This window comes from Rhodamnia argentea, chromosome 1 (genome assembly GCF_020921035.1).
Source record: "Rhodamnia argentea isolate NSW1041297 chromosome 1, ASM2092103v1, whole genome shotgun sequence".
Classification (NCBI taxonomy): Eukaryota; Viridiplantae; Streptophyta; class Magnoliopsida; order Myrtales; family Myrtaceae; genus Rhodamnia; species Rhodamnia argentea.
The window spans coordinates 17,007,853-17,019,093 of record NC_063150.1 but is presented as its reverse complement, the minus strand read 5'-3'; positions in this window follow the sequence as shown (position 1 = coordinate 17,019,093).

Sequence of the window (11,241 nt, the reverse complement as noted above, 5' to 3'; positions counted from 1 at the left end):
TAACTTTTGAATTCTTGAAGTGGCTCCAAAATTACTTCTGGAACTAAAAGAATGCTCCAGAAGTTAAAAAATTATGTTGCACAATCAAATGAATTTCTGCTCCATCAGTTGCATTATCAAATGAATTTATGCTCTAAAAGCAGAGCAAAAATTCTATGTCAGAAGTGTTATCATGCACGGCCTAAACTGCTGCTAAAACGGAAAATTGTATAAATGAGAGTGATTTTGGGGATATTACGATCGGTAAAGCTTTTGTAAGCCTCCTCTTGAGCCAAAGCATTCCTGAATGAAGATTTTTTTGGGGTCTAGACCCTGAAAGTTAAGGTCTGTCTATGGGAATGCAAAGATACTTCGTCTACAATTATATATCCGGAAGTCCTCGGATTCCCTATTTGCTACAATTGTTGTGTGATAGCTCATATGCTTTGGCTGTTAGGCCTCAAATGTGGCATACCCAATAATCATCTAACCGGAATCAAAAACGTTGTACTTGTAAGGGAGTAGAACGTTTGCACCTTTATGAGAATCCGTCGGAAAACCGATGCGGAACGTCGACGAATTGAGACTCGAGCGCTTCCCCTCTATTCCCTCTCGTTAGCGCTGGCCAAATGAGATAATCATCATCAAAACGAAGAGGTATGTTCTCATTTCTGCGAGTTGAGAGCTAGAGGGAGGACTTGAGCCTTTAGATAGAGTTTCGGTGCGGACTCTCTCATCACAAGTCGTGCCTCTTCGGCCTACACTAAGCTAGCCCATATTATAACTAATTAAGAACATGTATCATACTTTAATGGACCAACCTATACTTTAATTTTAATTAATGTAGACTACATTAGGATAATTCTAACATTCTCCCACTTGAGCTATATTAATTGAAACTATACTATATGTACATAACTTTATGTTGGCCTAGTGATTATTCTTAATAGCCAATCCGATCCCATAAAGTTTTAAACACCAAATTATGGCGGTAAGTACATCAACAAACACATAGCCTTCCATGATACAAATATCTTTAACTATATTGATATGGATTCAATATGGTAGCGTAGCAAATGACAACACCTCACATAATAGTGATTCATAATGTGTTATCTCCTTTTGTCAGTTATATTCTTTCTCCTTATGTGTCACGAAACATCACGTACCACCGGAGAATATACTTTATGGTTCCAATAAACCTACATATGTTTAGGAGTGTGCATGGTTCGGGCTGGTCCGTCCCGAGTATGGGATCGGGGATCGGACCAGTAGCCCCGGTCCCCAAATTTTTGGGACCAAGGACTAGACCGAGATCGGACCGGGATAGGCGGTCAATTACGTTCCCGATCCCGGTCCAATTGCTCTCCTCATAATGGGATCGCAAAAATCTAATCCTTGAAATGAACAACCGAAATGCAGGATTACTCTTTGAAATGAACAACCGAAATACATGAATAGTAAGAAATTGCTACCACTATATTAAATGAACCGATTGAATCATTTCTTTCTAGAAAGAACATGCCAGCGTACACTCACCACACAATGCACTGGAAAAGACCATAATAAATAGGATATACCGCATTCATAATATTGAGGGACTGTCCGAGTTTCAAAAATGTGCAGCCTAACAATGGAAATGGCTCGAGAAATGAATATTGAAAACAAACGAAAGCTTCATTTTTTAAATTATATATATCTATATGTAAATAATTATATATATTATGGGTGGTCCAATCCAGGCCGGTCCCATCCACTTGGAACCGAGGACCGAATCGCCCGGTCACCGGTCCCATTTATTAGGACAGGGAACCGGACTACCCCCCTTAAGGACAGGACTAACCCGTCCGGTCCGGTCCAGTTTGCTCACCCCTACATATGTCTTGTCCTTTATAATTAACTTTACTTTATGTGTAATAAGACATATACTCAAGACTAATAACTAAATGTGCCTAGCCTTTACTCAAGGTTTACACATACCTTGAGACTTTCACCCGATATATGTATTTAACATCAACTCATTCATAATCACTTTATTACATGCAAAAGAGTTTGATATATATCAAACATTGTTACTAAATATAACAAACACATATGTAAACAATATTAGAGCAAAATAAAACAACTCCTATTGAATAACGGCATCCCAAAATGCTTCTAAGCCCACCAAATGACATGTCGTAACAACATCCCATGATGCTTCTTAGCCTATGCTTTCCAATGATTTTCATTTGGACTAATTGTAAATCGACTTAGCTTGCTTACTGCACATGCTATGTTTGGTCTAGTATAGTTCATGACATACATAAATTGCCTAGTATACTAGTATACTCATTTTGAGCTTTGCTTTTACTAGTATTCTTTGAAAGATGTAAATTAACATCTATCGGGGTCTTTACTGGTACAATCTCTAGATTCTTGCACTTTTCATGTATCTTTTCTATATAGTGAGACCGTGATAATGCTAATCCTTTAGATGTTTTGAGGATTTTAATTCCTAAAATAACATCTACAACCCCCATGTCTTTCATATCAAATTTGCTTGTGACCATGCGTTTGATCGCCTTGACGACCTCACTATCGCTGCCCATTATAAGCATGTCGTCTACATAGAGACATAAAATGACAAAGCTATTATGAGTGCTATTGACATATACACATTTATCGCACTCATTAATTTTAAAAGCCATTCGACAACATTACTTGATCGAATTTAGCATGCCATTGTTTTGGTGCTTGTTTCAAGCCATAGAGTGACTTGATAAGCCGACATACTTTCTTCTCTTGTCCTGGAACAACGAACCCTTCTAGTTGTTTTAGATATATTTCTTCTTATAGATCCCCATTTAGAAAAGCTTTGTTGACATCCATTTGATGGATTTTAAACCTGTACACAAATGCTATAGCAATTAACATCCGTATAGATGTAATTTTCGTGATAGGTGAATAAGTGTCAAAATAATCAAGGCCTTCTCGTTGCTCATGGCCTTTTACCACAAGCCTAGCCTTATACTTATCAATAGTACCATCTGCTTTCATTTTCCTCTTGAAAATCCACTTGCTTTGTAGTGGTTTATTATTAGGAAAAAGGTCAACCAATTCCCAAGTGTGATTTGATAAGATGGATTTGACTTCACTATTGATAGCTTCTTTTCAGAACGGGGCTTACGGGGATGTCACCGCATGTTTAAATGTCCGAGGCTCATTCTCTAGCAAATATGTTAGAAAATCGGGTCCAAAAGACGTAGAAGTCCTTTGTCTTTTACTACGTCTAGGTTCATCCTCCATAGGATCGCTTCTAGATGCAGTATTTCAAGGCCTCTTATCATTATCAATTGGCTCATATACTATGTTATACGGAAATAGAGATGGCCATATGGAACCGTGGGCCCGGAATTGGTCCATTGATTGGGCCCACGGTTCCATAATTGTGGGAACCGGCCCGGAACCGCCGGTTCCGACCCGTTATTAAAATATATATATGGGCCGGTGGGGCAGCGGCTCTCTGCCCCACCCGCCCCCCCCCCCCCACAACGGCTCTTTGGGCCGTTAAGAGTCGTTGCATGTTGCAACGGCCAATTGGCCGTTGGTTAAAAAAAAAAATTTTGAATTGTTTTTAATTCTTGCCTGTAAATACCTATCCTCTCCCTTTCATTTTTCTCACAAATCCTCTCAACAATTCTCTCAATTCGCTCAATTCTCTCAATCCCGCCTCAATTCTCTCAATTGAATTTCCAAAGAATTCTCTCAAAAATGGCAAGTGGAAGCAAAAATGCTGAAAAGGGCAAGATGATTATGGGAGATTCCGAATATCCCATTCCTAAATGTGATCCTCGTGAGTATGCATGTTGGGAAAACAACGATGATAATATCAACATTGTCTCGATTCCGAATGTCGAGCGCATCCCAATACAAGAAAGTCTTTATCCTCCTATTGGTGTCGAAGAAACGTCAAAGGCAAATGAGCCGAAACGGAAGGGCCGAGATAGTACATCCGACTTGTGGCTACACTTTGACAAGGTACGTGATGAAGGCGAAGGTAAGTATAATATAAAATGTAAATATTGTTCGCAAACATATAAATTTACGAAAGGAGACGGCTATGGAATATTCCGTCGACATCTAACGAAAAAACATCCAACGCAAGCGGGGATGGACAATACGCAACAACAAATTTCCGGGTACGCCAATTCTAATCCTCATCCTTTATTCCGTTACACTGATGCACTTTATAAACAAACATTAGCTGAATATGTTGCCTTTGATCATGTTCCGTTTACTACTTGTGAAAATTTTAATTTGAAATATTTGATAAATACTGCGTTGGTTCCGCAAGCACCAACTATTCCAAAAAGTACTCTTAAACGCGAAGTTTTTCATCTTTATAAAAAAGGAAAAAAATCTTTAGCAAATTTTTTTGCAGAATTCAATGGACGTATGCATATAGGTAACGATATTTGGAGTGATCCTCGACAAATTCATTCTTATATGGGTGTCATGTGTCACTAGATAGGTGACGATTGGACCATTCAAAAAAGACTTATTGCATTTCGAGTTTTTGATGAAAGACATTCGGCTCATAATATTTATAGAATAATTAGACAAGTTTTAAAAGAATATAATTTGATAAATAAAGTAGTTTCAATTGGTTTTGATAATGCCGCTGCGAATACCGCTTCTATTCCCAAATTAGAAAATATTTGCAAACCCACTTTTGGCGGACAATTTCTTCACATTAGATGTGTTTGCCATGTTTTAAATTTATGTGTACAAGATGGTTTACGAACTCTTGACACTTCTCTTGCCCCAATAAATGGTGCAATTAAATTTTTATGGAGTTGTGCCCATTTTATGAAATTATGGGGAAAATTTTGTAAACAACATGGGAGAAAGGTAAAAAGATTTCCAAAAGATATTCCGACTCGTTGGAATTCTACCTACGAGTTGCTTCGGCAAACTTTTGATTACAAAGATTTATTATGTATGTTTATTTCACAAAATATTCTCGAAATTACTTTACTTCCGCAACATTGGGACGTTTGCAAAAAAAATTTTAGATTTTTTGAAAATTTTTAATGATGCTACTAAGACTATATCTGGTATTTATTATTCTACTACGCATTTATTTTTAATAGAGTGTGTTAATATTGGTAGTGTTTTTAGTGAATATGAAAATGATATTGAATTAGCTCGAACTATTTTAGTAATGCGAGAAAAATGGTTACATTATTATTTCCAAATTCCTCTTGTCTATTTAGTTGGTATTGTTTTTGATTCACGTATTAAATTAGACGGTTTACTAGATTATTTGAATGTATGTTATCATGATTGTTTACATTTGGAAGATTCAATAAATATTTCAAATATATAATGAGATGTTAAAGAATCTATAGTAGTATTATATGGAGAATTTTGTAGTAGATATGGTTTAAATGATTCTTAATCTTTACAATCTACTATCTCACGTAGCGAATGTGGTAGTTCACTTAGTAGAGGGTATAATATGCTAAAAAATAGGCAAAAAAAAAAAAAAAAAAAAAAGGGGTAACAGGTAGTATTTCCGAATTAAAAAAATATTTAACCACTCAATTTAAATTTCATGATGCAGAACATAGTACAAATTTCGAAATCCTAAAGTGGTGGAAGAGTTATCAAATCAATTACCCAGTTCTCGCCCTCATCGCTCGCCAAATATTAGCAACCACTTCTTCAACAATTGCGGTTGAACAAGCATTTAGCGCCGAAAGATTAGTTTTGACTTGTTGCCATTCAAGATTAAGCCCGGAGTCTGTGGAAACTCAAGCTTGTGTCGACGATTGGATGATGGCAAAATTTCGACACCAAGAACTGGATCGAGAATACGAATTTTTTAGCAAGGATTGTGAAGATACCATCGCCACGGGTACCGCAACGGGTATCAACAATTGACGATAAGGAAAGTTGGGGTTATCAAAGGTAAAAGAACTACATAGGTTTTGATTCTTCTATCCCCAAGAAGATATGTAGACGCATAATGATAATTCATTAAGTTCAAGCCCATTCCTCCTCTCTCTCTTTTTTCCCCACATTTTATTACAATGTACAATTTGATTATATTTTATAATTTATAATTTATTATGTTTATTTTATTATTTATTATTTTAAAAATTAAAAGTAAAAAACGAAACCGGAATTGGTATTTTCAATGGCCGGTTCCGATTCTAACTTTTCGTGGAACCGGAATAGGCCATGCCTATACGTAAATATATTTTCAAAGAATGACGCATTCCTTGATTCAATGATCATATTAACATGTATATCTGGTACCTTAGATTTATGAACAAGAAATCGATATACACTACAATTAAGAGCATATCTAATAGAGATACGATCAATAGTCTTCGGTCCTATCTTAATCTTTTTAGGCTTAGGAACTGCAACCTTAGCCAAACACCTCTACACTTTAAGATAATTCAAGTTAGGCATTCTGCCTTTCCACTTCTCATAGGGAGTTTGTTGTGTCCTTTTGTGGGTTGACACCTGATTTTTAATCAATTTTCTTTTGGTTTTATTTTCTAAAAATTTCCAAAAATTCACAAAAAATCAAAAAATTAAAAAATCAACATTGGAAGCCTTGGCCAAGCTTAAGGAACCAATTTTGAACAAAAAATAATTTTTCATATTTTTCACATTTTTTAATATTTTCGAAAAATAGGAAAATAGTAGAAAATTCATAAAAAATACTTCTCGAGGTTACAAAAATACAAAAAAATTTCCAATATTTTTCATTTAATTCCCTTTTCATATTGGCCTCATAAAAAATTGAAAATTGAATCCAATTTTAGGTGTTTCTTCATAATACCCAAAGTTGAGTTTACGCAAAAAATACCAATTAATTCTTTTTATTTACAATTTTTGCATATTTTGTGTCTTGACATTCAGTTGCAGTCCCTTTGAACTTCAATTTGATCAATTGCACCCTCAATTGCGCGAATTGCACGGATTGCACAAAATCCCCAAAATATTTGCAATTAAGTCCCTCAACTTGCCAATTTTTGAAAATAATCTTAATTGAGGGACTTTCATGGAAAAATTGGACTGTCCCCCTATGTTTTCATGCATTCCAAATCAATTGGCATGGGTCTCATAGTCCAATTTGGTCGAATTGACATCCAATTGAACTTTTCCCCAAATTGGTAATTTTGGAAAATTTGGGGCTTTTGTGCAAATTGATAAGACATTTTGGGAAAAATTGCATTTCTAGGTAATATCCAGGCCCCCGAGTGCAATTTTGAGGTTTAATTGTGGAAATTTCCCACCGATTTTGATTAATTTTGGAAATACACTTCGGAACCGGTTCGGACCGGTCAGACCACCGGTCGAACCGGCTCAAACAGTGTCATCGTCTTCCTCGTAACGCCCGTGCATATGAACAGTGTTTGGTTGGATTTTAATGATCAAATTAACAGGCTAATCAATCTTAATTGGTTCGATTGATGTGGGCATTTTGTCCTCCAGGTCAAGGGTCGTCGATCGCTACGGTCCTGGAGAACCATCGTCGCCGGAATAGGGCGGGGCGGCCGGTCAAAGGTTCAAAAGCCCGAAAAGTCAACATTCCGAACAAGTAGCCAAATTCGAGCATAATTCGCGTCGTCGGAGTACCAAACGAGACCGGACGGAATCCCATTCCGTTCCAGACGCCGTCCGACTCATTTCGCACGCATGGGTACGTGCGAAGTGAGTCGGCGAGCTCCTCCCCGACACGCCAAAATTTCAAAACCAAGTATAAATAGCCCGAGGAAGATTCTGGATAGGAGGGAGGCTCATTTGCTAGCTCACGCAACGGAATAGAGAGAGAAAGAGAGAGATTAAGAGAGAGAGGCTTTCGTGAGCATTAAGGTCGCTTCGCCGGAGCTCGGACCGTGAGCCACTCGTCCGACCGTCTCGGGCAATCTCGAGCTTCTAAACCAAGTCCAGAAGCTCGCATTCACTCCAAGGAAGCGATCGCACTGTCCGGATCAACCCGCAACATCAAGAACTGGTGAGTCGAACTTTGAGTTTCGTTACTGCGCGTTCATGGCATATCACGTTACGGAACCTTACTAATCATCGTCGCATCTTGCTTGTGCCTTGATTTTGTGCGATTACCTCGAGTCGAACCTTCAACTTGTTTCGGCTTGGTCGGACTTCGGCTAGGTAAATCCAGCGAATGCGGGCTCAATCGGAGTCCGAGGTAAGTACTCTTAACTTGATTTGAATGTGCCTGAAGCTTTGATTTGATTGTTATGCTCTATATGTTGAGATTGAGGTCTGCGATTACTAGACCGTGTAAGCTCGATTTCCGTTGATTTTATGGATGAAATACTTTGATTCCGAGATATGTTAATATAGAGGTTAGATCGAGTCGATCGGCGTTGGTTTGAGGCCATTCCGGCGAGATCTCACCGTTGGATCTCGCCGGAGGGCTCTCGACCATTCATTTGTTGTCATCGAGGGGAAGAAGACGACCGACGTGGCCCGAGTAAAAAAGTCAAAGTCTGACGCGTCGCTCCGCAGTTGGTCCATGTCATCGCCGACTCGGCTAATCGTTGGCGCGAATAAGCCGAGTCAGATCCGATCCGACGGTCATCGTAAATAGATGAGTTTGATTTATGACCGTCGGATCTATTTTTTGCAAATTCGAATATTAGTTTATTTTAGGCAGAAAATAAAAAACGTGAAAACGGCGTCATTCTATATAGGTGTTGCGACGTCGTTTAGAGTAGAAGTTAAATGAACGGTCGGGATCACACTTAGGATTAATCGTAGTCGTTCGTTTGATTAGTTGTGCGGCGTCGTTTTAAGTCCAGGTCTAAATGCGTTGTCGTTTTATATGTAAGAGGAGTGAACGGCTCAGATCAAGCCATAGATCGGATCGCGGCCGTCTATTTGAGGAGTGATGCGGCGTCATTTAGTTTAATAAGAATTGACGGCTGAGATGGAGTCATAGGATTTAATCGTGGCCGTTCTTTTTTTAGTCGGAGCGGCGTCGTTTCTGTGAGGTGGAGTCGACGGCCGAGATTAATTCGTAGATTGATCTCAGCCGTCCATTATTTTCTTTTATATTCAGATATTAGAAAATCAATTTTAGAAAAATCAAAAAAAAAATAAATAAATACATATACGGTGTCATCTTGGAGTTGGGTGAGTCTGCGAGCGGTCTAACCGGGTTGACCCGGTCCAGAAATATTAATAAAAAATAATAAAAAATAGATAAATTTTCCAAAAAAATCCAAAAAAATTGCAAAAATACTTAGAAAATTGGTAAAAATTCCCAGATTTTCACAAAAAATTTCTAAAAATTCCTAGATCGATTCGGGACTCATAAAGTCTAGATCGAAAATTTTCGAGACTTCGAGGGTCGATTTATGTCGATCCGGAAAATTCTCATATTTTTAGAAAATGAATAAAAAATCCAAAAAATTAGAAAAAATTAAAAAATTTAAGAAAATCACAAAAAATGGGAAATAGCCACATTCAACTGGCCCGACCCCGATTTTGTGATTTTGGGGTCCCGAACCCCAAAAATGACCATTCTACCCTTTTAGGCCTTCCGCCCCAAATTTTTTCGAACCATCCCCGGAACCCAATCTCGATATTTTTGTAGGTCAATAGGGCCATTTTTATAGATATCGAGCCTTAATTGATTGATTTGATTGCTTACGATTATATTGATTGCGCTTTTAATTTTTTGACTGTGATTGATAGGAATAATAAAATTCCCATCTGCATGAATACCTAGAACCGTTAGGGCCCACCTCACCCGATATCACATCCGCATGAACTCTTAGGTTAGAAAATCACTCAACATCGGTAACCGAAAAGGCGTCGATGAAAATCTCGGCGTAACCAAGTCCCCCGAATCCAAAATCTCCGGTTTTCGCGGAACCGAACGGTTTCTCCCGACCGCTCGGTAGGGTTTTCCGATCATACCCTCCAATAAATTGATCGGTGGCGACTCCAAAATGCATGTACACATTGCACATGCCACCCGACCACACTAAGGTCGATCTCGATTTTTGATAAAAATTTTCCCGACATCGCACTTCGAGTAATGGGTCTTAGGAGAGACCCGCGATCCCTAAAGATCCCGCTAACAACAGGGGTCATACATATAAAAAGGGGGATCGGCTCGTTAGCCCTATTCATCCCCGGGAAGAATCTTTCGGGAGGGTCGCGACAGACTGGCGACTCCGCTGGGGATTCGAATGGTTGCTAAATCATTAAGAGGACTTAAGCCGATAAAAATGTTGAGTGCTTTCTAACCCCGTTTTCTGCAGATGCTCTTGAAGGTGAGGTACGTCCACTAACGAAAGTGTTAAATGTTGATGCAGATGGGAGTTATAAGGAGTGGCGTCTATGTTAACCTTTTTGATGCGGATATGGTGCTTTGGGTTGTTTGTTTATTTATGCACATATTGAAGAGGTGTTTTGAATATAAATTGCTATGCATGTCTTGCATATTTTGAGGATCACGACATTGCACACACAAGCGCCTAAACCCGAGTCGCGAATCACCCTTATAAGTCGTCATATATAGGGATCGGTATGCGAAGCTCCTATGTTTGATTGCACTTGGGTTGACCATATTTGATCCCGCTCGCTATGCAAGATTGATGATCCTACCCACTTATTGTTTGATTGCGCTTGTGGGCGGCTCATCGATTCGTATAGCGGGAGCCTTTTTAGGTCCATACCCGAGCCTTTTTGATTTCTTTAGAGTTGAACCTCACTTGTCTCATGCGCATGTGAAATGGATGGTTGGTATACCTAAAATCAAAAACAAAAAAAAAGAGAGTAACATCGGTTGGTAAGGCTTTTTACCCTCTTTATTTTGAACTTGTAAATTTAAATTTTGCATATCATGCATTTTCACGACATATCGGTACAATTTGTAAGATCGTTTAAGTGATCGGAGTTGAAGGTCAATTTTCCTTTTTAGGATAGATGGCGCCCCGAAGTCATATTGATGTCTCCGATACATTCGCATGGGAGCGGAGGACCATTCGACGCAAGGACCGAGTGCTCGCCACTTTTCGAGTCTTTGATTTTGTCCATGGACGGGAGCTCAATGGATGGAACCGCACTCGTAGCGAGAATTGTGATTATACACGATGTGCACGCCATTTGGAAGTCAAGCGCGAAAAGAGAGAATTTGGGAGTTGTACATGAAATTGGCAAAGAAGCCTCGTGCGACCAAAACATCCCTAAAGCACTCCCCAATTAAGAAGAAGGAAGTCATCA